Source organism: Cibotium barometz, chromosome 52, assembly GCF_041138505.1.
Source record: "Cibotium barometz isolate CiBa-2024 chromosome 52, ASM4113850v1, whole genome shotgun sequence".
NCBI lineage: Eukaryota > Viridiplantae > Streptophyta > Polypodiopsida > Cyatheales > Cibotiaceae > Cibotium > Cibotium barometz.
In genome coordinates, this window is record NC_141097.1 from 41,076,015 (window position 1) to 41,102,482 (window position 26,468).

Consider the following 26,468-nt stretch of genomic DNA (forward strand, 5'->3'; position numbering starts at 1 on the left):
CTCAAGCTCCCTCCCTCTCAATCTCCCTCTCTCTCTCTCTCAAGCTTTCTCCCTCTCCATTGCTGCAAAAACTCTATCTCTCTTTAGTCTACTGTAGGTTCAGGAAGCCTATTCTCAAACTCTAATCCTCTTTTAAGCTTTCCATTTCTGCATTGAAAACTCTAAACTTTCTCTCCTCTCCACTCCTCTATTGTAAAACAAGCTTTTCTTTTCCCTTTTCTTTCCTTACCACCATGGCCTCTTCCAGTAATATGAGAAGACCTAGGGAGAAGGTGGAAGAGCTTGTGCTACATAACACAAGAGATGAGAATGGAGTTTGGGCTCCAACAAGATTCAGGGTTGGGGCTTGGGTCTACATGCAGCCAAGCTCTAAGGGACCACATCGAGTGCATCAATTGAGGAATATGCTACATCATTGGAAGGGGCGGCTACAAGGCTTCAAGCATACTAAGAAGGAAGGACTGGTTGCCATAGTGCAACATGTGTATACCCTTGGAGACCTGTACATTCAAGGCCAACGACCAAGGTTTACTTCAAATTGTCAGTGTAACATAAACATAGCTTTAACAACATGCTAATATTGGATTTTTTGTTTCAAATTTTCTTATGACTCCATTTTCTTATGTCTCTCTGCAGATATTTTTCCCTCTAATTATGTTGAGGAACAACCACTCCAAAGCCTCACTGGAGTTTTCTATGCTATGCATGCATCCATTAGAGAGGCAATGTTTGTATCTCAAAGCCCAAGTGATCTTGTACTACAGAACAATATCTTGTTCTTTTCTCACTCATATTTTGTAGATAACCAAGTTTATTTGGCAAGCTAGAAGAGATCCCCAACCCCCCTCTTAACAATCCTGAATGGCCCGAACCTGATGCTTGGGCCATCTTATGCTTAAAGTTTAAGATGGTAAGTGATATCAAGACATCACTCAAGTTTTCAAAGGCATCTAGGTCAGTAGGGCTAAATTGGTTTTGTCCCTTACATGTTTTTGTGCACATGTTCAATTCCATGCCAATGCACCAAACAAAAACAATGTAAATTTGTAAGGAGCTACGGTCTGACCTCATTCAAGGATTACTAAGAGAGGGTTGGGAGGTTAATGAGGGGTCACATCAAGGTGATGTGTACAAGTGCAATGTAGTAGATTCTACAGTGTCTTTCAGGTTCTTGAATACATGCATCTGCACTACCAAAGATGGATGCAAAATCACGGGACATGGATCCCACTTCAAGCCTCAGAAGAAGAAATTATGCCTATTAATGTAGCTGTGATGATGCAAAATGGATGGATTGAGCGAGTGGCAGCAAGCAAGCATTGGAGCCTAGCAGACCTATGTCAACACTTTAGCATCACGGGCTTTGACAATGTGGAAGAGTCAAGTTTCAAGTTGATGAGAAGAAAGGTATATTTGATTCGACTACATGTCTAGAATTAACCCTTACACTTTCTGGTTATTGTGCCACTTTCTATATTTTTACAGATTGGGAAGCGTAAGGAGGGGACAACCATGGTCTCAAAATCATGGCAAATGGGGGACTTTGAATTTTCAGCAGCAAGGTGCATAGCCCTACTAATACATAGTAGGCATGTGGAAGAGCTTGAAGATGAACTCAATATATGGGAAAATAGCCTCTGTTGTTTTGATGCACGTGAGGGGCAAGAGTTTCAAGATGGAGGTGAAGGCAATGACAAGCTTTCAAGTCAACAAGGAGATAGAGATCCACATGAAGTAAATGTCACAAGAGAGGCAAAAAATGAAGACATTATAACAATTTTAGATTAGATGGCATGCTTGTAATTTTGTAACAGGCTCTTTTTTAACCAATCCTTATTTAATTGAAATCTTTATATTTTTGCAAACTGTTTTTTTTTTTGTCTAGCGGTCTAGTGTGCCAAAAGGCCAAACTTTAAATATCCAAAGGTGCCTTCTTTCTCATTTTCACATGATAGAAACCAAGCACGAGCTCACACTATCTCTTCGCATTCACATGGCTACCCACTTTGACAACTTTTGTGAGTTCCTCTCCACCACCCCATGGGGCGGGGGCAAGAGCGAGCTCTTTGTCATGTTCTCTCGTGAAGTTGACTTTGAAAAGTCACTCACCCTTACATCCCAACATTATGAGATACAGATTGCATACATGGAGCAATACTTGGCTCCCCACTCCATCTCCTTTCCCCATTTTCCCAATGATCGATGGGTGCCTGTTGAGCTGCTTCAGTACATTCAACAATATGCCCGCCCCTACATCCAGCACCTTGAACGCTTCATCGACAGTAAGCTCCTGCATCCCCGCCGCCCCACAGGAGCTTACTGCACCTTCAATAAGCAGGAGGTGAAGAGGTTGGGGAAGGGCAATTTAGGAACTAGGTTCCTCTCGTGGCTTGCCACTTTTGCGTTCCTCATCAGGGAGATGAGGAGGTAGAGATGCTTGCATTGCAGTTGGCAGGGTATTTGAGGAAGTGAAGGCAGTAGGAATGAGTGCTAGTGTGGAAGAGAAGCTTGCATCAGAGCACTTTCCAGAGGGTGCACAATCTGCAGCAGCTGAACAGCCCACTATAGTAGAAGATGCGGGGCCATCTTCCCCACACACACGAGGAGAGCAAGGTGCTGCCAGAGCTTGAGATCAATCTCTTGAGCACCATTGTGGTGGAAGGTGAAGAATACTTATTTCTTCATGACTTTGAAAAGGCAGCTGGCTTGAGAATGGATGAATGCTTGGGCATTATATGCACGTGATGTGAGGTGGACCTTGATACGTCCAACCTCGATCCTCTCACCTAGATAGTGCTATATTACCCCTTGGAGAATCTATCGATCGCAGAGACAGTTCCTTTGGTCAAGGAAACTTTGGTTGAGACCGCAGAGCAAGCCCTAGTTCCAGAGGAGGAATTCACAACCTTACAAGATAAGCTAGAGGCTGAAAAGGATACCCTTGCTGGCTGGGGTGATGGAGGCACCAAAAAAGGATGAGGCTAGGTTGCCATTATCCCCACACACAGGGACTACACCCCTCTTATCATCGGAGCATTGGGATGAGTCCTTTCAAAGATTTGTATGGACAAGATTGCCTTACACCGTTGACTTGGTCTGACCCATTGATCAGAGTCAAAATGTCCAGACAAATGCTTGATGACATGGACCGGCAGATGCAATCAATCCATAAAGATATAAAGGCAGCCCAAGGTAGGCAAAAGCAGTATGCAGATAAAAAGAGATCTGAGAGAGAGTTCGAAGAATCAGATATAGTCTTCATTCGAGTACGACCAAAAAGAAGTTCCTTATCCTTAGGGAAGTATAAGAAGCTCTCTCCCAGATACTGTGGGCCTTATGTTGTCTCATAAAGAAAGTGGGCGATCTAGCCTACAAACTTCTTCTGCCTCCCTATCTCAAGGTACATGATGTATTCCATGTCAGTTTGCTTAAGAAATATGTACCTAGCCCGAGTCACGTGATGGATGATGAACAATTGATCTCTCCGACTCAAGGCTAGATGGTACTCCAACCTGAGGAAATCCTTAACGTTTGGGAGAAGATTCTCAAGAGCGCAGAGTCCTCATAGAATTCTTAGTAAAGTGGAAGTTCTTCCCTCTAGAAGACGCCACACCTGGGAGAAAGAAGAAGAGTTGGTGAAGGATTACTCCCATTTTGCGAGATGAGGACATCTTGCATTTTTCAAGTGGAAGAGGATGTAAGATTCCTCCTCAGGCTGAATATTGATTAAGCCTCTACTTCAATCCCTTGTAATCATTCTATGTTTCTGAATACAAGAAAATATTATTTTTCCTTGCTTTGCCTAGTGAGATAAAAATTTCTAGAGAGTGGTAAATCAATATTGGGATATTTTTGGATAAATAAATTTTACAGATATCAAAAAAATGTTTCCTTAAAACAAAAAATCAAAATAGATTTTCCAAGATGCAATTGGAATTAATAAAAATTGATTTAGAAGACCTTAGCCTAAGGGTCAAGATTTTTGAAAAAAAAATTGATTATGGTCCAATTAAGGTTCTTATGGACCAATAAGATTAATCCAAGTGTTGGGACAAGATAAATCCAAAGAATAAAAGAAAATACTCAAAAATGAGTTAATGCCCACATAAAATGAAGAGTTGACTAAGTACTAGGTTTATTAGTTAAAAATTATGAAGTATTCATAAAAGAATGAGATATTTTGGAGTAATCATTCATTTTTGACACATGGGTAAGGAAAAGGGGGCCCTTCAAGGAGGTGCCTATTTCACATGTGTGGATGAGTTTTAAACTAAAAAATAATAGGATATTGTTATCTCTCTTCTCTCCTAAATCAAACAAAAAGGGAGCCAAATTGGTCCAAATCTTGTCCAAATTCAGCCAAACTGAAGCTAGAAAATTCTAGAACTCAGTTGGACTCAGTTAGTGGCCTCCCTCACCTATAAATAGACCCTCATTCTTTTGTATTCTCATCTGTGAACTAAACTATGCCGGTATTAGTCTAAGTTAAGCTTATTTTCTATTATCCTCTAAAAACCCTCTACGAATTGAAGAGATTGGAGCTTCTCTCTCTCTTCAATCTTCCTTGGAGACTCCAACAACATACCAAACCAATTGATTGGTTGGGGGCCTCTACTATGATCAAAGAATCAAGTAATTTAGGAGGTAAAGTGTGGATTATTGTCTTCTTTTTCTTAAATCTCCAAATGTTTCTCTTCTCAAACCCTCTCAAGCTTGAGAAGCATTAATTTGAATGGCTTTTGAGTACTATTGAAGTTCTTTAATGTATTGTAATGAAGAAACACATAAATTTCTATTTATGCTTAATTTATAATGGTTTTTAAGCATTTCTCTCTCTCCCCCAAAGAATGGTCATTCCTATGACCTATTCTCAATTCGAATGAAGCTTCTCATGAAGCATTTCTCTAATCTAAAAGTAATTTCTATGCTTGTCTAATTGGAGACATAAATAATGACTTTTTAATACTTTTATGCTATTAAATTTATGGTAAAATTAAGAATCAATCCATAATTGGATAATGATCCAATTAGTGGTTATTCTAATCACATGAATAATACTAAACTTTATTCTTTCAAATTTATTGAGAATTACCAATAATAGTAGTGGAGCTATGATAAAATTTTTGTAAAATTAACACATAAATCATTTTCATTTATATTATGAAAAGAGGACTTCCTACCATATTCTAGGAAAGATCATCCTAGATTAATTGAATGAATCTCATTATAATCATGGAAAATTGATTTTTATGTTTATGCATAAATAGTTAATTACAAAAAAGAGAAATTTCTAGTAATCCATTTTTATGTTAAAAGAGTAATCCCCATGACAATGGAAATCCATGTCCTCCAATTAAGTAAGAGAAAAATTGTGATGCTAAAATAATGCATATTTTATTTAAAAATTAAAGAAGGATTTTAGTTAAATTTATCTTTTTGCATAGATAAATTTTAAATGATGAAAGAGGAATTCCCACTATATTGGAATCCAAATATTTAAATGAGGAAAGTGTTATTCCTAGTGTAAAGGAATTAATGAAGATTTTTATTTAAATTTTTAAGAGAAAATTTAGTTAAATTTATCATTTTGCATAGATAAATTTTAAATGATGAAAGAGGAATTCCCACTATATTGGAATCCAAATATTTAAATGAGGAAAGTGTAATTCCTAGTGTAAAGGAATTAATGAAGATTTTTATTTAAATTTTAAGAGAAAATTTAGTTAAATTTATCTTTTTGTATAGATAAGATTAAATGATGAAAGAGGAATTCCCACCATATTGGAATTCAACTGTTTAAATGAGAAAAGTGGAATTTTTAGCTTAATGGAATTAATTAATATTTTTATATAATTTTTAAGGAGAATTTTAAGTAGATTTATTTATGGTAAAAGAGGAATTTCCATGATAATTGGATTGCACTCATTGAAATGAGAAAAAGAAGGATTTCAAGTTTATTAAAAAAATAGGTATTGATATTTTAGTTAAAAGAAGAACTTTTATGATATTTAAGAAAAGATGGATTTGAATTAAATTTTAGTGTCAAAAGATGAATTTCCACCATAATTCTACCTAATGAATTAAAGCTGAGAAATTATGTGGCATAAATAATATCTTTGGATATTTTAATTGGTAAAATCACTAAATTGATATTTACCCAAAATCTAGATGTTTAGTTGAAGGGAATCTTTGTAGAACTAAACCGAATGAATTTGGTTAGACTACATGAGGGACGGATAGTAAACCTAATTGTCCTTCTCTCGATTTGAATCAGACAAAAACTTCGTGAGACCAATTCTAGTTACTAAAGCCAAAGAATAGACTACCAAAACTAATCTAGTTTTTCCTTGACCAAACTTACCAAGAATCTAGTTGGACAAATGGACAAAATGATGGGTAGATTATCCTCATGAGAGATCAAGGATCCTCATTATGAAACTGGGAATTATGGAAAAAGGGTTGTCCGAACCGATCACAAACTGGAATTTTACTTGCATTCGGACCTCTATTTTTTCATTCGAAGGACTGTTTTATGCCAGAATGCTAGAGGAAGCATTTGGCTTATGTTTTTCTAAGAGGAGGTTCATTTTGGAACAGCTAGCGGGGGGAGTCGTCAAGGGACGTTGCTCGCAGCAAAGCCTGCCGAGGTCTTGACCAGCCTCAGTACAGTTAAATGGTGTGCTTCTAGTACGATGGCCGAGGACCGAGATGAAGCGGTCCCTGAGTGAAGTGCTAGGACAACTAAGGAGGATCCTAGAGGGTTCTAACCATGCGATGCACGGGCTCACAGTTGCTAGGACACCCATGCGTACGCCCAGGAAGATTTCGGATGGACAAAAAGGAAAGATTTTTGAGAACCAAATTTTGATACAGGATCTCGTTGGTTGGCCAGCTGGTCTTCAATGGAGAGTTCAAAGGATACATTTTTGTAATACAATGGACTCAAAATTTTGGAAAATGATGATAAGAAATATTATGATTTCTATTGAAGGATGAATCGCCAGCTAGGGGGCCTAGGAACTCTTTTCCTCGGTACCCGGGCAAAAACCCAACCAAATCTTTATAAAGGAATCCCACCAATTCAGTGGTTGGGTGGTTGGCTAGGGTGGTTGGCTAACCCATGGGCCTAGGCTAGATCGGAGGATTCCTGAGAAATAACTAGATACGATTAGTTACATTATTTAGTTTTAAATCCTGAGAAGACCTTGTTCTGTGGGAGGGGATCATCGACTATGCCGGGAATCAATAGCCTGCTCAAAGGAGGAAGATAAGTCATTTCATTCAAGGAGGTGCTTGATGGGAGAGTACGATTCTGGTGGTGTAGAGAGTGGATCAAATACCAACATGATACTTGTCCACTAAGGCAGATAAGAATTATGTACATCCTAGTTAAAGCATGAAAAGATGTAGAGGAGAAGAGAGCTTGAGCTCTTGAGCATAAACACACTCACACAAACCCTAGAAGAGAATACACAAGGTGAGAGGATGAACATTCTTCTTCTTCTTCACATAGCAAAAGAGGTCTACAAAGAAGATAAAGTTACTAACACACATAATAAAGTATATACAAGCGGTCCATAATGTGAACACGCTAAGTGGAGTGGGTATGTGTGGACTAGTTGTTGGTGTAGTCTAACTGTAGAATCTTTGGTGAAGATATGTTGGTGCCAGCTACCAAACCCGCCAGTGATATAAATGTCAAACGATCATGCAGGCACCTCGTCAGTGTTAGCTAATGCTGAGCTTGACATCTCAACAAAGCATAACCCACCCCATGCCATGTCTCACACTTTGATGCTTCTTTGATCTTGAAAAACAATGTACAAGAAACAATCCATTTAGGTCTAATATGCAGGCACCTCGTCAGTGTTAGCTAATGCTGAGCTTGACATCTCAACAAAGCATAACCCACCCCATGCCATGTCTCACACTTTGATGCTTCTTTGATCTTGAAAAACAATGTACAAGAAACAATCCATTTAGGTCTAATATGATTGTCAGCTTTGACTTATACACTGAAGATGCCAAGTCTTGGGTCTTATGAAAGTTGGTTCACATTGCCTCCATCTCCCCTGCTGATTCAGAATGTGCTCCTAGAATTCTGTTGGCATTTGTGGCGCTTTCAATACTTTGAATATTTTGTCTGTCAATGTTCAAAAATAACATGCCATTGGAGATTATTTCTAATATCCAAGTTCAAAAGTTATTACATGCAATTTAATTTAGACACTTTTCTTAAGGTAGATGCACGATTATCTAAGTGTTGGAAAGTTTGAAGGAAGGAGGTCTCCAATGATGACTTGCTATAAATATTGTTAAAGCTTTTATTTTAGTTTTAGCTCAAAGTTTACATGACCATCAATTTCTTCCATATATTTTGAGTTTTATTTATTGTTCACATGGACAAACTGAGAGACTAAACTCTCAATCTTTGATCTTAGAGCTAAGTCTTAAGGCTCTCATGTTTTGACTGTTATTTGTAAGTAGATGTGGATTCACGCACAAAATCCTTGAGATATGATACTTGAGGCAAAGAGTAAACCGTTGACTTGAAGTTTTGCATCTACAGTCAATGCTTCTACGAAGTTGAGAATTTTTAGCACAAGACAACAAACGTTTTGGCCCAAAATCCAAAACTTTTGAGTAGGGCATGATATTTGATATACTATTGTCAACAAACATTATCTCTTAAATGAGATTTAGTTTAATGACTAGCACAACTAGAATTCCTTTAGAATCAATATGGCTAAGACAAGGATTTCTATTCCTTTCAACAACTAGAACCATGTGCCTAGAAGAAGATTTAGATCTTGGGCCTAAATCTCACGATCATAAAAGATTTGGTCCAATACTCAAAATATTAAGGTCAACAAATCTTGGATAAAGAGATAAAACTCTACAAGGCATAGATGCACCAAAGAGATTTTGCTCTTGAGTCAAGTACTTGGAAATAAATGATTTTTGATGAGAGGTCAAATCATATAATCAAAAGTAATCATTGTAACATCTAAATCAATCATTCCAATTAAACATGGGATTTTATCAACTCAAAAGAAAAATTAGATTCATATTTCTCATTCATTTATGATAAGATTTGACTCAAAAGTGAGATTTGGTTCAAGAACCAACACAACAAGGAAACTTGGCTAATGGGCCAAATCTTCCAATGGCCTGGAGAGTCATGGCCCAAAACCATGGGCTTAATGGGTCAAAGCTTTTGTGCCAAGGAACCCATCCTCACACATGATCTAGACGAACAACTAAGAGACAATTGAGACGAAGTTTTGGATTTTGAGCCAAATCTTCCAATGGCTTAATGTTTTGGCTATTGGGCCAAATCTTCCAAAGAGCCAGAGCTTCGAGTGATCCAAAGCTTTGGCTATGAGCCATATCTTTCAATGAACAATAAAGTTTTGGCTAATGGGCCAAATATTCCAATGGCTTAAAGTTTTGGCTGTTGGGCCAAATCATCCAATGAGCTAGAGGTTCTAGTGGTCCAAAACTTTGGCTATGAGCCATATCTTCCAATGAACAAGAATGTTTTGGCTAATGGGTCAAATCTTCGAATGGCTTAAAGTTATGGATATTAGGCCAAATCTTCCAATGAGTCAGAGCTACCAATGATCCAAATCTTTGTCTATGAGCCATATCTTCCAATGAACAAGAAAGTTTTGGCTAACGGGCCTAATCTTCCATAGCTCAAAGAGTCATGGACAAAAACCATGGGCTAAATGGGTCAAACCTTTTGTGCCAAGGAACCCATCTTCACCCCCATGATCTAGCCCAACAACCAAGAAACAATTGAGTCAAAGTTTTGTCTTTTGGGCCAAATCTTCCAATGGATTAATGTTTTGGTTGTTGGGCCAAATCTTTCAATGAGCCAGAGCTTCCAGTGATCCAAAGCTTTGGCTATAAGCCATATATTCCAAATGAACATGAAAGTTTTAGCCAATGGGCCAAATCTTCCAATGGCCCAAAAATAATGGGCTCAATGGGTCAAACCTTTTATGCCAAGAAAATTCATCCTCACAGATGATCTAGCCCAAAAACCAAGACACAATTGAGCCAAAGTTTTGGCTTTTGAGCCAAATCTTCCAATGGCTATAAGTTTTGGCTATTGGGACAAATCTTCCAATGAGCCAGAGCTACCAATGATCCAAATCTTTGGCTATGAGCCATATCTTACAATGAAAAGGTCGTATTAGATAAATTGGGTGAATGGAGACGTTTTGGGAATTTGAAATTGGATGAATTTCATTAAATTTGGGTACAACTTTGGGAGATTGAATGATCAAACAGTGGATGGATTTCTTCACACCATTTAGGGTACAATGGATTTTAATACAAGTTGATAATCACACAAATGGGTGGTGTTTATAAACACCTTTTAATATATGTTCTCCCAGGGTTCTACAATGCTTTCTTGCACCATCAAAAAAATCAACGAAAGATTTTAAAAAATATATATGTATAGGAAATCATGTTGAATTTGAGAAATGTAAACGTAAGAACACATTACCACATAAGTCAAGAGATTTGCAAGTCTCCATTGCTAGTCTCCATTGCTAAGCAAGCCTTCTTATGCTTTTGTACGCACATTCTACGGAATCTTAATCCTCTTAGTATTTGTGACTTTTGACATCCATGACCATACAACTGTATCAACACATTCCCAAACTTATGGATCATTCTAATTCTCTACCCAAAACTTGATCCAACAATCCTCATATACTTCTACATCACTTAGTCCTTTTTTCTTAGCACAAGGTGCTCAATACTGAATTAGTGCCTTATTGAAATTAAGTGATGCTACACCTATCTTGATTTTTGATTGGGAAACACCAAGCCATATAGGATAAATCGGATCAGATGGCCTCGCCAAGACAAAGTTTCCTTTCTTAAAATCTATTCATAGGGCTAAACTCTTCCCTGGGATTACCACTTAAAGGACCACAATAGTGATTGTTGCATTCCTCATACTATGAACTCATTACTGTGCCTATTGAAGTTATCCACATGATCTGGCAATTGTGTCTTTGACCAAAAATCTAACTTCACTCGTCTCTCATAAAATTGAATGCTCAAGTTCCTCTAGCATATTTTTCTAGTAATCTATGACTGGTCTAATATAGGTTTCATATGATGTTGTCTCACTCCTTCTATCTGCACACTTCTCCCAAAACCTAATGTAGTCCTTTATACCTGCCATTACTTGCATCCCTTACAAATTAAGCCATTGGTAGATGTCTGGAAACCCTGTTGGAAGAAGTCGCCGTCCATTGGAGTATTTCTTCCACAAATCAATGCTTCCTTCCCTAGGCATCCAATCAGGAGAATTGGGATGCACTTTGTATTGCATCTCATCAGTTTTTCTTCAAACATGAAGAAACGAATTTGCAATGGTTTAGAATGACCCACAAGCATATCTTGCCCGTCATTAAGATAACCATCAACAAAACTCTTGAATTTGGGGATCCTTTTAAGAAGAACTGTTGCTGTTTAGATTTGGAAGAGCATCTAAAGGTGTCCATTAGATGTGGAAAAGTGAATGTTTGACCCACTCTCAATTTCTCAGAAAACCTACTAAACATTACATCAATGTCTTCATGTGTGTGCTCTACCATCAAGAAGCCTAATTGAACTGTCTTGAAGACACCTCTTGCAACAAGCAGATAAAGGTATGCAAATAAGTACCAATTTTTGTTCTCTAATTCATAATTATCTAGTTGTAGCAGCAAGTTCTCTTGCAATTTATGAAACAAGAAGGTAGTGCTTATTGTAGTATCTATAGTAGAAGTCATAGCATTTATATCCCCCCCTTGAGTTTGCATTAGTGACACTTTTTTGTAATAAATTTACAGACCCATCACTTTAGATAGGTTCCTTACCTTCTCAAGCATAATGACAATCCAAGGTAGTTCTTGACTTTAGAGCATTTTGTAAATATGGAACATTGTTGCTTTCTTGGACCCCATTAGTATCTACGTCCCCAATTGCATGCATGTCCATCCTCTCTAAGTTGCACAAATACAATGCAAGGGATCCAACTATGAGACTTGGATCTAGGGGGCACAAATCATTTATAGTAGTGAAGTGTCTATAATGACCATGCCCATGCCCATGAGTGATTATTCCAATTAGAGACACTTGTAATTTCCAAGAAAAATTAGTGTCCATCAACTTCACCTAAAGTCTTGGGATTGTTGTTTTCTTTTGGTCCATCTTGTCATGAATTATACATAAGTATTTACTAGGATCCATCTCAGAGTACCTGTACTAGATATAATAAAGGTTCCTACAACTCTGTTTCTGTATCATATGCTTATTTCTTTCCTCCATCAACATATTGCGCTCCTCTTGACACTTTGTGGCTACCAGCTATGCCTTTATTGGACTACACAAACTGCATTTGGAGAACTCGCTGCTTTGGACCAAGGAGACATTATTGAAATCCTCATTCCATATCCTACCAAAATAATATTTGGTAATATTTTTTAAACCCAAATGGAATAGTCCTTTGTTTATCTCACATTGGATATCTACCTTTTTATATACTTCAGATATTACCAATTGAGTCTCTCTATAACCATCCAACATGGTTCTATTTTTGTGAGACATACGCTCTGAGTTATTTTCCACAAACTCTTGCATAAGAGCCCTTCCCATGCATGTGTTCTCCCTAGTCCTCCTCACAATTCGTGTAACTCCATGCACATATTGTTGTGCACCATTCTCAAACTGCTCCCTATATCTATCAAATGATTTTTTGGCACTCCATATATCTTACACCATGCTATGCAACATACCTCCACACCATTCACCCTAAAGTTGTAGCTTGTCTTTCCATGCATGTCATGATGCAAATCCATAGATAACATGTCATACACATAGTTTGTGTAAGATTCTAGAGAGTTACCCCAAAAATTCTTTCAAATTTTCATTAACATATCTCGTTTAGCATGCTGAAAACACTTGCACTCACAACAATCAATCAAGGAAACTTGTAGCACTGATTCCATCAATATTCTAAACATTGATGTCAATGGTTCTCTTTGCTTGGGAATTATTTTAATGAAAGTGTACCTTCATTTCCTCGAAGATAAAGCATCTTTTGCCAATGCACCATTCACAACATTATCTATATTGTCATCATGTTCCATGGGCACATAGGGCTGCCATCTAACATGGTAATTTGCTTGATTGGCCACTTAACCGAGCTTAAACTACCAATATCTTATGTAGTTCTTGTTGAGGTAGTCTGTTGCATACGAATGATCAATGCAAGGATGCAACAAAAAAGACACTTAGGGCTCTTGTAAAGAGTTCCAAGTTATAGATGAATGTGGGAGTGGGCTTGACAATAATCCCACATGGGAACTTTTGGGAGTTTTAGAGTTTTTGTATAAAAAGTGGCCCATTTGAGAGCTAGAGAGGACTCTTTGGTCATTTGGTTGAGAGGCTCATAGAGAGATCTTGCTCCATAGCTCCTTCTCATGTGCTCTCCCATGGCTCTCCATCTCCATTCTTGCTTCAATCTTGTACTCTCTATTCTCTACGTATTCAATGATTTGAGGTTGCGGTCTACACACTTGCTAATCTAGATTTCTTAATGATGTTTTGATGCTAAAATCTAATTTGTGAATTGTAGAGTGCATGTGATGAAGCTTGTGCATGAAATGATGTGTAGTTGAGGCTTGTGTGATAGCTCTTTGCATGTTAGATTCTTTGCATAAGTTACATTTTTGTGCTTAAGTGTAGCCTAATCTTGATGCGTTGATTATGTTAGATTGATTGCTTGATTGTTGAAGAAGGATTGAGTAGGACTAGAAGTCATTAGTGTGTGGTTAACTAATCTTCTCCCATTCGGGATAGCCTCTATGCGCTAACCGGGTTGCATTCACGGATTGACAGTGTGTGGGTTAGAGTGTAGCCTCCGCTATGCTATGATGTCCCAAACAATGGCGCCGCCTGCTGCCGGGGAACGCACACCTAAGTTAGTGAAGGGTGTTAATCATTACTTCTTACTAAGTGCTCCATTGATTGCAAAATCGTGGATTAGGGTAGATTAGAGTAGAGTTTGCAAGGGCATTGAGTGTGTGATCTCAAAAGGGCACCTTGTGTGTTTTCTGTTCTTTGATTAGAAGCAAAAAAAATTAAAACCCCACTGCGGTTGAGTAATCCCGCCATTAAATTAGGATTAAGTGTTTTCTGTTTTTGTATTTTTTGGCATATTTTTTTTTCACTAATCAACTAACACACTGCGACCAAGAGGCAAGCAGTGGAGGCAACAAGCTGTGGGCGGCGGGCTGTAGCAAGAAACGTTGAAAGTGGCTGAAATATATATATATATATATATATATATATATATATAACTATACATATATATATAGCTATATATATATGTGCGCCGCAGCCTGTAGAAGAGCAGAAGAGAAGGTCGTCGTTGCGTGGGGGCAAGCGGCTGACGGAAGAAGACTGTTGGAGGCGCAGCAAAGAAATACGTATATATATATATATATATATATATATATATATACAATGACGTGGCAGCAGCTAGAAGCACTGCAGTGGGGGGCATCGTCTGCATCGAGCGCAGTAGTGGGGGGCGTCGTCTGCATCGAGCGCAGTGGGGGGCGTCTGCTGCAGCAGAGCTGACGTGCCAGTTGAAGTGGAGCAGGCGTCGAAGCAAAGCGGGCTGCGTGGTGGAAGGCGAACAAAGGAGTCGTTGCGACCGGCACTTGGCTGCTGCTGCAGGCAGACGAGAAGAAGAAGCATGGAGGCGGCTAAAGGTACGAAGTAGGAGGTGTGCATGAAGGCAAAGGTGGCCAAAGCCGTGGTTGCGCATCAGCATAGGTGGGCCGCAAGCAGGCGACCTGCGTGGAGAAGCAAAAGCAGGCGACCTGCGTGGAGAAGCAAACGAAGGCGAGGAAGCAAAAAAATAAAAAAATAAAATACGCTGAAGGCCGTCGAAGAGGAAGCGGAGGTGGAAGCCGACCAGAGTGGAGGCGGAAGGCATTGTGTGGAGTTGAGAGGTCGAAGGCTGACCGAGCATCGGCGGCGGCTGGCAGCTTGGAGGCGCAGCAGCAGAGCAGTGTGTGAAGCCGTAGAAGACGAGCAGCTGGCAGAAGGCACCGCAAGGAACCACGTGCGCGCCGGCGAAGAATCCGGCGAGGCGGCGAAGGATAAGGTTGGTACATTTTTTATTTTTTTTTATTTCTTTAATTTTTTATTAATTTTTCATGTTTTTATATTTTTTAAATAAAAAATAATAATAATAAATTAAAAAAACAATAAAATAATAAAAAATATATTTTTTTTTTTTTTAAAGAGAGAAAAGCAAAAAAAGAGAGAATAGAAAGAAAGGAAAAAAATAAAAAAAAGAAAAAAAAAGAAAATAATTTTTATTTTCATATTTTGAGTCCATTTTTCATTTCTTAATTTTTTGTAAATTTTTGCATAATTAAAGTAGCTTGCATTTTTTTAGAATTTCTGTAAATTGTGTGCATAATTAGTATTTTTTTAGCGTGATTCATAATTTTGTGTAATTAGTACGAAATTTATTAGTATTAAAAAAAATAAAAAAAACAACCAAGGAGAAGAAAACAAAAGAAAACAAAAGAAATTAAAAAAAATAAAATAAAAAATAGGATAGATAGTTACGCCACACATACTCATTTTAGTTGCCTTTAGTGGTTAGGTAGGGTAAAAATATATATATATATATATATATATATTTATAAAAACCAAAAACAAAACAAAAACAAAAAAAACACATAAAACACCAAAAAAATTTGACCTTATGCACTTGCGGCGGTCGGGACGTCTTATAGATTCTGCCATAGGGTCTAGGGTACCTTCTAGAGTACCTACGCAAGAAAGTGGGACCCAATCAGTAGGAAATTTGGCAGATATTATTGAAACCTTTTCCGAATCCCAATCGGATACCTTTTCCAGAACAACTAGCTCATTGTCCATGGACAATCTAGGGCTGACAAATAGTCATCCCTTAGCCCCAAATAGGACACCCACAAGATCTTTTAATCCTTTTGAAGCCGACACTATGGGATTAACACTCAATGTGAGACTCCAATATGTCTACATGAATGCTCAAGGAGCTGAGATCTTTAGGGATCCACAACAACGGTATCTTGTTAAGATCGCAGACATTTTCTCAGAACTTGATAGAGCACCTCTAGTCAATGACCAGGGTAACATGTACATGGGTGGAGATGGTGTTCGCTAAAAAGTCACCTACCATCCAGAAAATGTAGACAAATTAGGGGAGCTCTCTAAAACTGAGTTCTTTGACTTATCGAAGCTTTCCAACGCACGGGAGTCTAGAGATGACTGGCTCATTGAGCCGGACATGCCTGGACCCTCCAATGCCCAGTCTTCACAGCCATCCATGGATGATTTACTTCTTGTAGATCTAAATTTGGAAAGGGATAGGAAAGGCAAAATGGATCAAGGGGCTGAGAACCAATGGAAGTTTGTACGACAAATTCCAATGACAAAGGTCTTACAGGATGACCCACTTCAAGAGGTCTATAAGGACTCGTTAGAGGGATATTATGCCACAACTAAATTGCCGGAGCTAGATCTTCCTCTAGCACTGGTGGTGGTAGTTGAGAAGCTTGCAGGACACATGAACCGAATAATTGATAAATGGGCCAATGAATACCGAATCTTAGATTGGAAAGAGATTCGGGAGCTCACGTGGAAAGGACAACCATTATTCATGGAAGTGTTCTCAACAAATATAGCCAAAACAGGAGAGACAGCCTTTCTTGGAGAAACTGTTGCTCCTCCCCTACGAGAGTTCACTAGAGAGGGACCCTCAACATCAAAATGGACCACTGCTAGTAGCCCAACTCTAGCACCAAGACATTATCCGACACCAAAAGTGCGACCACAGATCACACCACAACATCTTTCTCACTATGACAATCGGAGGAGAGGGGAGCCAACTCGGCCTCCCATAAATGCACCTCCTGAAATGCGGGTGACAAGATCTTTGGAGGGGTTTGGTGAGGCTGGTAATTCTCTATTCCCAAACCTTAAGAATCCTCTCCCAAGATAGCAAAGTTTACAGAATCATAGGGATAAACATATAAGATCACACCCTTCCCAATGGTCTCTGGCATGCTCTCATTTCAGAAGGCCACCTTTTTCTCTCCAAGACTCACAAATTTTGTTATCATTTTCCAAGTAGGAAATAGTCATTAGCTCAACATAAGGGGGCATGGACTCACTTTCTATAGTCTCTTCACCCATGGCCTCATCCAAAGCTACACCAACACATTGGAGAGAGGTCTTAGACCATTTGAAAACACTCCAAATTGCTTCACCAATTGTTGTTGCATCCATAGTGGAGAAAGGTAATAGCACGTCATTATTAATACCCTTTTTCATTATCACCAATACATTGTGTATCACACATACTGCACCAATTGCAACAACTTCATTACCCACTAGCATCTTTATTTTGTCTTAACCTCTAAACAGCCATGGTCCCTATTTATTTTATAAGGAAAACTAAAATTAGATAAAATACTCACATATCCCAAATAAATTCAATAAATATTCTCAAGATAATATTTCATTAAATTAAAAGGGATAATGGTAGTGGTTCTATTCTCCTCGTAATCAAATCGATGTAAGGAGGGAGAGAGGCACCCACTGCCATTTCACTTCCATATATTTCTTGGAGGGGAGAATGACACCACTACCTTGAGGAGAATGGGAGTAGTGCCACTCTCCCTTTCTTTTAAGGGTGAACGACACTGATACCATTCCTCCCAAGGGAGAATGGTAGTGGTTCCATTATTATCCCCTTCAATCAAGGTGATGGGAGGCCTTGAGAATGACACCACTACCATTCTTCCTTGAATTTAAGGGAGAATGGTAGTGGTTCCATTATTATCCCCTTCAATCAAGGTGATGGGAGGCCTTGAGAATGACACCACTACCATTCTTCCTTGAATTTAAGCTATAGGAGAATGGCAGTGGTGCCATTCTCCTCTTCATTCAAGGTGATGGGATGGAAGGCCTTGAGAATGGCAGTGGTGCGATTCTTCCTTCAATGTAAGGGATAATGGCACCACTGCCATTCTCCTGTTGTTCAAGGTGATGGGAGTCCGTGCAAATGGCAGTGGTGCCATTATTCCTTGAATGTAAGGGAGAATGGCAATGGTGCCATTCCCCCCTTAAAGGTGATGGGATGTGCCTTGAGAATGGCACCACTACCATTATTCTTTGAATGTAAGGGAGAATGGAAATGATGCTATTCTACTTTACATAGATCAAGTTGGTGGGAGAAATGCACCACTGACATTCCTTCTTAAATGTGATGGGAGCCCTTGAGAATGGCACCACTCAAATACATGAATTTGATTATGAGGAGAATGGCACCTGTTAACCACTCCGGTTAACATTACCTTGTGCATTGCTACTTTGGGCCCCCAATTGTAAATGGGCGGCCGGACATTGTAATTGAGCTCATGTATATAAATCATTCTATGGAATATGCAAGGAGACAATCCCATTTTTCTCACTTGAGTTTGCCTTCTCTCTCTCTTTCTCATTTGAGCTTGTGGTTGCATGTTAGCTTGCGTTCTTGCTTGCTTGCATGTTGGATTGTTAGTGTATGTAAGTAGGGATGGTAATGCTCTTGGAGAGACGGAAAACCCTCTCTCTTGTAGTAAGAGGAGTACGATCCACACTAAGCTCACTCCAATGGGATTTGCATCCCTTTCGGAGCTAGGGATTCGACCCGTACCGGTGCACAAGAGCTTATCCACAAAAGGAGAGAATGCTCATGGCTACCATCACTTGACACTAGACTAAGCATACACACAAGCTCAACTTGTCCTCATTCCTTCACACCCATTCATTCACAAATACAAGCAAGAGGAATACAATCACTATGCACTCAAGCAAAGAGAAAGACCTCACTCCACTCCTATCTTCCTACAAGCATGCACACATTCAAGCATCAAGCTTCCATGAAAGCTTCAAATCAATCCATGTACTCAAAAATGAAATACTAAAAGCATGCATAAGAGTAAAATGATTAGAGAAGAGGATGAGAAAGACTCATGACATTGCTAATGATTCAATGAAGAGATTAACCTCATACAATGATGTAGATGGGGTGAGAGAAGAGTCTTCACCTCTATGGAGAAGAGGGAGAGTAGGTCTCTCAAAGGAGCTCTTGCATGAACTAAGCCCAAAGTGTGTAAAGCTCTCAAATGAGCCACCTTTTATACAAAAATTCTAGGACTCCCATAAGTCCCCATGTGGGATTATTATCAAACCCTCTCCCACATTCATCTACAAAGTGGAACTCTTTTCAAGAGCCCTAAGTATTGTTTTTGTTGCATCCTGGTATTGGTATTGATCCTCATTTGCAAGCAACACTCCCCCCTTCCTATTTTGCGCACGTCCTCGAGCGCGGTAGTAGCAAGAGCTGCAACAAAAAAAACAACGCAAGTCAAGTCCTTTATTGAAAAAAAAAAGAAAAGAAAAGAAAAATCAGCAACGATCATTACACATGTGAGCATACAAGTGCAAGGCTGATTAAAGTTTTAAATGAGTACTAAAATAGGTGAGTAAAAACTAGTCAAAGTGAGACTTAGGTAGTAGATAATGCTATGCAAAGGCAAGTGTCTTTGTACACCTCCGGTTATGACCGCAGTCTCAATGTCCTATCAGTATGTAAGTTACTCCTAAGTGGCAACCCTACTCCTAAGTATGAGCAAAGGTGATTGGAGCTCTCTCTTGCTGTTTTTTTTTATTATTTTTATTTTTTTAAAATATGTGTGTAGAAGGTGATAAAGATTAAGTTTCTATCCCCATGAGACCCGAGCAATGGCCAAGAGACCTCCGCCAAGAGAATCTAAAGACCGCTAAGTATCTCAAGGGCGACAGACCCTTTTCTTTCTTTTATGACCGAAGGAGTACCCCATGAAGATGAAAGCATCGGTCTTGAGGGCCCATAGTGTACCCCCGAGTCCTACCAACATCTATCAAGGCGATAGATTCCTCAATGGTCTTCTTCTGAAGCTTCTAGACATCAGTGGTCACCCCATGGAAATCAAGGCATCGGCCCCGAGGTGCTGAGACAGCCCCAGGTCCTACCAAGCACTTCGCATGGCGGGAGACACTTCATGTCGCAATTCACCTTGTATATATATTTTTGTAGGGTATATTTTCATAAATTTTTTATTACTCGTAGCACCTAGCTCATATCTAAGAGATAACTACCACTAGGGATAACTAATATACCTTGAAGACATAAGTACTTGGCATACTCCCTTGGTATATATCCTACACTGTCTTGGAATAGAAATATCTCTTACTAAGTTTTCTAAGACTCTAGAATGTACTCACCACCTTTTAACTACTAATCAAAACTCAAACCAGCCAATATTGTGTACATGCAAACCATATATTCGAAAGATAAGAGCACATAAAGAAATAAAGATTAAGATTTGCATACACCTGTTGTAGTGCCCTGTTGATGTTGTTCGTTTGCCTTGATTAATTGCTGATTTTGTGCAGATTGCTCCTCCTTGATCTTTGTAAGCGTAGCCTATCTCCCCCCTTCCTAGTTTGTGTGCACGATAGGTGGACTGTAGGGTCGTATCTGATGCTCTTCTTAAGCTGAGATCTCTGCACAAAGTTTTATTAACAAACAAAGAAAAAACAAAAGAATAAAATTTATTAGTGGTGCCAATCACCAAATATAGCCGAGGGGAAAAACCCAATGGGAGAAAAGTGCCCTGGCTTGTCGTTCTTATTGTGGAGTCACTGAGTTACTCTTGCGCTGATGGTGTGGATCATCGAAAAAAGAACATAATTCTTTAAAGGCATAAGGAACTACATTATTCAAACATTGTTTTACCAAAGAGCTTTAATTGTAGTGTTAACGCCTTATCTTTAGCTTTTGGTATATCCTTTTTAAGAGGTGTAGACTTTAGCAATTGTCTTGGAATTTGAGCAAGATAAGAGGATTTAGGCATTGAAGTACCAGAATCTATGCTCAAATAAGACTCAATTGGACTTGTCGTAGGTACACCAGTTGTTGGTTGAATTGTGAAACAAGGAGAAATAGGGGCAACAGTTGTTTCAATACATGTTTTAGGAAGATCAACACAAGTAGATTTGTAGGTGCTATCACAGCCACCTTTCCTTTCTTGGGGAATTTGTGTTGATTTCTTTTGCACCCACTGATATGGGCAATCAGGGGTGACTCTTGGAACCTTTCTGAAACACTCTTTTACCTTTTGCTCAGCATGGCATTTTGGAAGCCAAATTGCGGTTGTACCCTCATAGTAACCTTGTGCTTTAAGAACCCGTTTTGGGACCCATCGAGTAACAATTCGAGATTTAGGCTTGGAAATGATGTGCTTCTTAAGAGGCTTAGCAACTGGAAGAGATGGTACAAGTTTGTACGCATCTTTGGGTAGCCACATTGATGAATCCTTCTTGCCTGGCCTTCTTTGAGCAGCAACTAGATTAGTTGGAACATGCCAGCCATGGCCCTCACTTGAGTACTCATCAATTATCCACATCATTTGTGTTGGAGCTAGTGTCTTTTTCTTATCAGCATCATTAGCAGATTCGTGTGTCAAATCCTCAACTGAGACTTTCTCAACATACAGTGCTGTTGTGGATGCATTCCTATAGTACAAATCATCTCGAAGGTTACATGGTTGTACCATTCGTATAGGAACAATATCATATCCATCTGAGTCACAAAATTGAATTGGCTTCGGTAAAGCACATGTCGATAATGTTGCAAGGACATGACTCCATTCTAATGGATCAATTAAATGCTCAGGGAAGGGTTGTGGAATGTATGCCTCGTCTGATACACTTCGATTACCCTTAAGTCTCTCAGTGTTGAAATCCCTACAGGAGGCTCCACACATCCATAGATCTTCTCGCCCATCTGACAATGTAATTTTAGAGCCCTCAGATGAAGCAGAATCAAACTCATCTATTGGAGACCTTGTTACATCACGATACGAGTGATTCTTTAGGTTGACCCTTGTGATGACAGAATCATGTCTGAGGTACAAGTAGTTGTATCCCCAATCTTGAATCATTTGAAATTGTCGCATGAATGGTCTACCCAATATCACTTCATAGTTTGGATGCTTTCCAAAATCCACCACTGCAAAGGTATGCTCATATTCAATCCCACATGTGGTGACCAATATGTTCTCGAGCAGCCCAAGGGGATGCTCTAAGCTTCCATCTGCTAGCTGCAAACGCATCCTGGTACTCCTAATAGCTGGTTTGCCCCATTTCTCCCAAATGGACCTTGTCACAATGCCTACTCCTGCACCACTATCAAGTATTGCAGTTGAAGATACTTTTCGCACTTCCAATGGGAGGGTAGCATTTCCCTGATCGTCTTCACAAAATTTTCCAACCTTGTTGATAGGAACTGGCATTACATGCTTTGTCTCATGGTGTATAGTACACTCATGGTGACCCTTTTGTAGCAATACCTGCTCCGACAAACATGTGGCAATATCATTCCACAACTCAGGTTTAAGCTTTATCAACTCAAGCAAAGGTAAGTTACAAGCCACTGGTGCTGACAAAATAGCCTGCACCATACTCATATCTTTCTCCTTAGTCAACCTTTTATGCATGGAGGGTATCCTCAAGGTTTGAGAACAGTTCTCATATTCTCCCAGATAGGATGGTAAGGTTTTCATTGTATGCTTACTTCTAGGAGAAACAATTGTTTGACCTTCCTCCTGGATGCTTGGGCGTCCAAAGTTGTTTTCCGAATCTCTGGTAAAATCCACCTCAGAGAATGGAGGCGAACTAACAGAAGACATGTTCTCATTAATTTTCTCATTTACTGCGGCCCACATGTCATTTGCCATGTCCTCATTAGCATCAATAATTTCATCATTGCATGGGAAGACAAGGCTAGGTGATGGTAGACTTTCTTCTTTCAATGGAGTGTCAAATGGTGTCGATCTTTCGCTTTGAGCTTGTGAAATGAACTCACTTTTCATTTCCCTACTTGATGACACTTCCGGTATAGTTTCTAATGTTGGCTTAAGAGAGGTTGGGCCCCGAGGAATAGGTTGTGGTGGTCCCTCAAGTATCGACTGAGCTTCCCTAATGAGTTGCTGATGTACAGCTAGATTGATCTTCTCCTCACGAGGGTTTGGGTATTCTTGAAGCTTCTTGGGTAGCTCTGATAAGGCTGCAATGCGACTTCTATGAGCATCAATGATGGCCTCTAGAGTCTCATTCACTTTATCCACAAAAACAGAACCCCCAGAACTAACCTCAGTCGTACTAGCCTCATTTTGTTTAGCACTTGGCTCAGGTTTAGGTTCCTCACGCACTTCTTGGGATGTAAAAGTTTTATCCCTTATGTTTTGTTTAGAGTTCTCCTGAGAACTAGAAGTGGATGCACTTTTAGTTTGCTTGTTTCGGTTCTTCTTTCTCCTAGTGGTCTTTTTTCTACTGGACTGTAGGGTCTTGTCCACTAGATTTGTCTTTGCGTCCCTAGTTCGAGGTGTCTCATCAGTTTGTATTTCAGCGTTTCGTGTTTGTGATCGAGTCATGACTCTAAGTGGCACGACATCCTCATTCTCAGATGAAGGTGGTGATGGAATTGCCCCTACAAGGTTAAGTGAGACCTTTGGTTGGGAGTTGCCCTCCTCATGTGGTTTCAACAGACAATCCTTCGGGAAGTGTTCGACACAACACCCCAGACAATATCTTTCTATTGGTGGAAACTGTTGCACTGTTGTATTGGACCTAGATGCTTGCCTTGAGCGATGTGGACAATCACGAGCCCAATGAGGTTCTCCACACTCATAACAGGGGCCCATTGGTTTGGCCTCTACTTTCCTTGGCTGCCATTGACCTGAGGGGCTTGGAGTCCTAGGTTGGTAGCCGCCTAGCAACATTAAAGAGTTTTGTTCCCCTGGTTGAATCTCCACCAGTGCTTGGTTTGGGTATGCGGGACTTTCAAAGATATTTTCTTTGGATGAATATGATGTGTATTCTTCTTCCACATATCCTGGGTTTACCAATTCTCTACACATATTTGAATTGTCGTAGTCGACAACCCTCACAGAAGCAGTCCCTGGAGCAGGAGGTTGAGCACCAAGAACAGGTCGTGCTTGTTCTTGTGTCATCGGTGGCTTACGTTCAAAATTTGTATATTGTTGATACATTTGTGGAGCCACTCCACCCCTCGGTTGCTCACGTTCCTGTCTCATTCTCGCAATGCGAGTACAATCCTGGGTGGTATGAGTAAAGTTCCAAGCACAGGCTTGGCACCACTTCTTTGTGGGTTGGTTTGTGACTAGAGGAGAAAAGGTATTACAGTCCTCTGTTTTATGGTCACCGCCACATGCTCCACAAAGATGAGGACCTGTAGGAAGTATACTCCTCATTCTCTGCTGTTGTTGTTGTGGCTGCATGGGTGGACGATAGGTTTGTCCTAATCTCCTTAGCACTAGGTTGGCTATTTGGTCTGGATTTAATAGTGCGCTAGACCCTGAACTTTGATCTTCACCCCACTGATTTTTAGGTTTAACCTCAGGGCCAGAACCATCCTGGAACTTGAAGTTATCGGTGAAATCCATAGCATCATGGCAACACTCATTGAAACTTGTATGTTTCTTTGCATAGAGATGTGTATGCAGTGTCGAATTTTTGAGGCCTTTTAAGAAGAGAGAAATTAATCGACTTTGAGCGGGCTTCTCATCTTCTGGGCATCGGTTAATGTACTGCTTCATTCTATTTACACAGTCTCTAACACTCTCATTCTCGCCTTGTTTGAAAGAGTAGATATGCGCTACTGTGTCATGTTGAATTCCCATCAAGGAAAAAGCAGCAATGAATCTCTCTTCCAAAACTCTTAAAGAAGTTTTGTCTGAAGCCTCTAATGCCTGAAACCAAGCAAGGGCTTTTCCTTCAAGAGTGAGTCCAAACCCTTCTATTTGAGTATGCTTGTCAGCAACTTGCTCAGCTCGAACTGCTTGCCTAAAAGCTGCTACATGGTCGTATGGATCTCCAGACCCTTCATATTTCTTAACCAATTTCTGAAGAGTTGATGGCCTTACTTGTCGTGAATACTCATCATAGGGCCTACGGCCTCTCACTCTCAGTGGAAATTGTTCCTCTCCTTGGAAAGATGGTCCACATGTTTCCAAAATTGGTGTGGGTGCCCTATTACCAGCCTCACAAAACCCCTCTAAAGATCTTGTCACCCTCATTTCAGGAGGTGCACTTATAGGAGGCCGAGTTGGCCCCCCTCTCATCCGATTGTCGTAGTGGGAAAGATGTTGTTGTGGTGGTGTGACCTGTGGTCGCACATTTGGTGTAGGACGATATCGTGGTGCTAGAGTTGGGCTACTAGCAGTGGTCCACTTAGATGTTGAAGGTCCCTCTCTAGTGAACTCTCGTAGGGGAGGAGCAACAGTTTCTCCAAGAAAGGCTGTCTCTCCTGGTTTAGCTGTATGTGTTAAGAACACTTCCATAAATAATGGTTGTCCTTTCCACGTGAGTTCCCTAATCTCTTTCCAATCTAACGTTCGGTATTCATTTGACCATTTATCAACTATTCTGTGCATGTGTCCTGCACACTTCTCAACTACCACTACATAAGCTAGAGGAAGATCCAACTCTGGCGATTTAGTTGTGGCATAGTATCCCTCTAACGAATCTTTATAGACCTCTTGAAATGGGTCATCCTGTAAAACCTTCGTCACAGGAATTCGTCGTACAAACTCCCATTGGCTTTCAGCCCCCTGATCCATTTTACACTTGCCTTTCCTATCCTTGTCCAAATTTAGATCTACTAGAAGCAAATCATCTCTGGATGGCTTTGAGGATTGGGCATTGGAAGGTCCAGGCATGTCCGGCTCGATGAGCCAGTCATCTCGAGACTCCCTCGCTCTGGAAAGTTGTGATATGTCTAAAAACTCTGTTGTAGAGAGCTCCCCTAATTTGTCTACCTTTTCTGGATGGTAGGTGACTTCATAGCGAACACCATCTCCACCCATGTACATGTTACCCTGGTCATTGACTAGAGGTGCTCTATCAAGTTCTGAGAATATGTCGGCTATCTTAACAAGATACCGTTGTTGTGGGTCCCTAAAGATCTCAGCTCCTTGAGCATTTGTGTAGACATATTGGAGTCGCACATTGAATGTTAACCCCATGGTGTCGGCCTCGAATGGATTAAAGGATCTTGAGGGTGTCCTATTTTGGGCTACGGGATGACTAGTTGATGGCCCTAGATTGTCCATGGACAATGAACTATTTGTTCTAGAGGAAAGGGTATCGGATTGGGATTCAGATAGGGTTTCAGCAATATCTGCCAAATTGCCTACCGATTGGGTTCCACTTTCTTGAGTAGGCACTCTAGAAGGTGCCCTAGGCCCTATGGCAGAATCTATCAGACGTCCTGACCG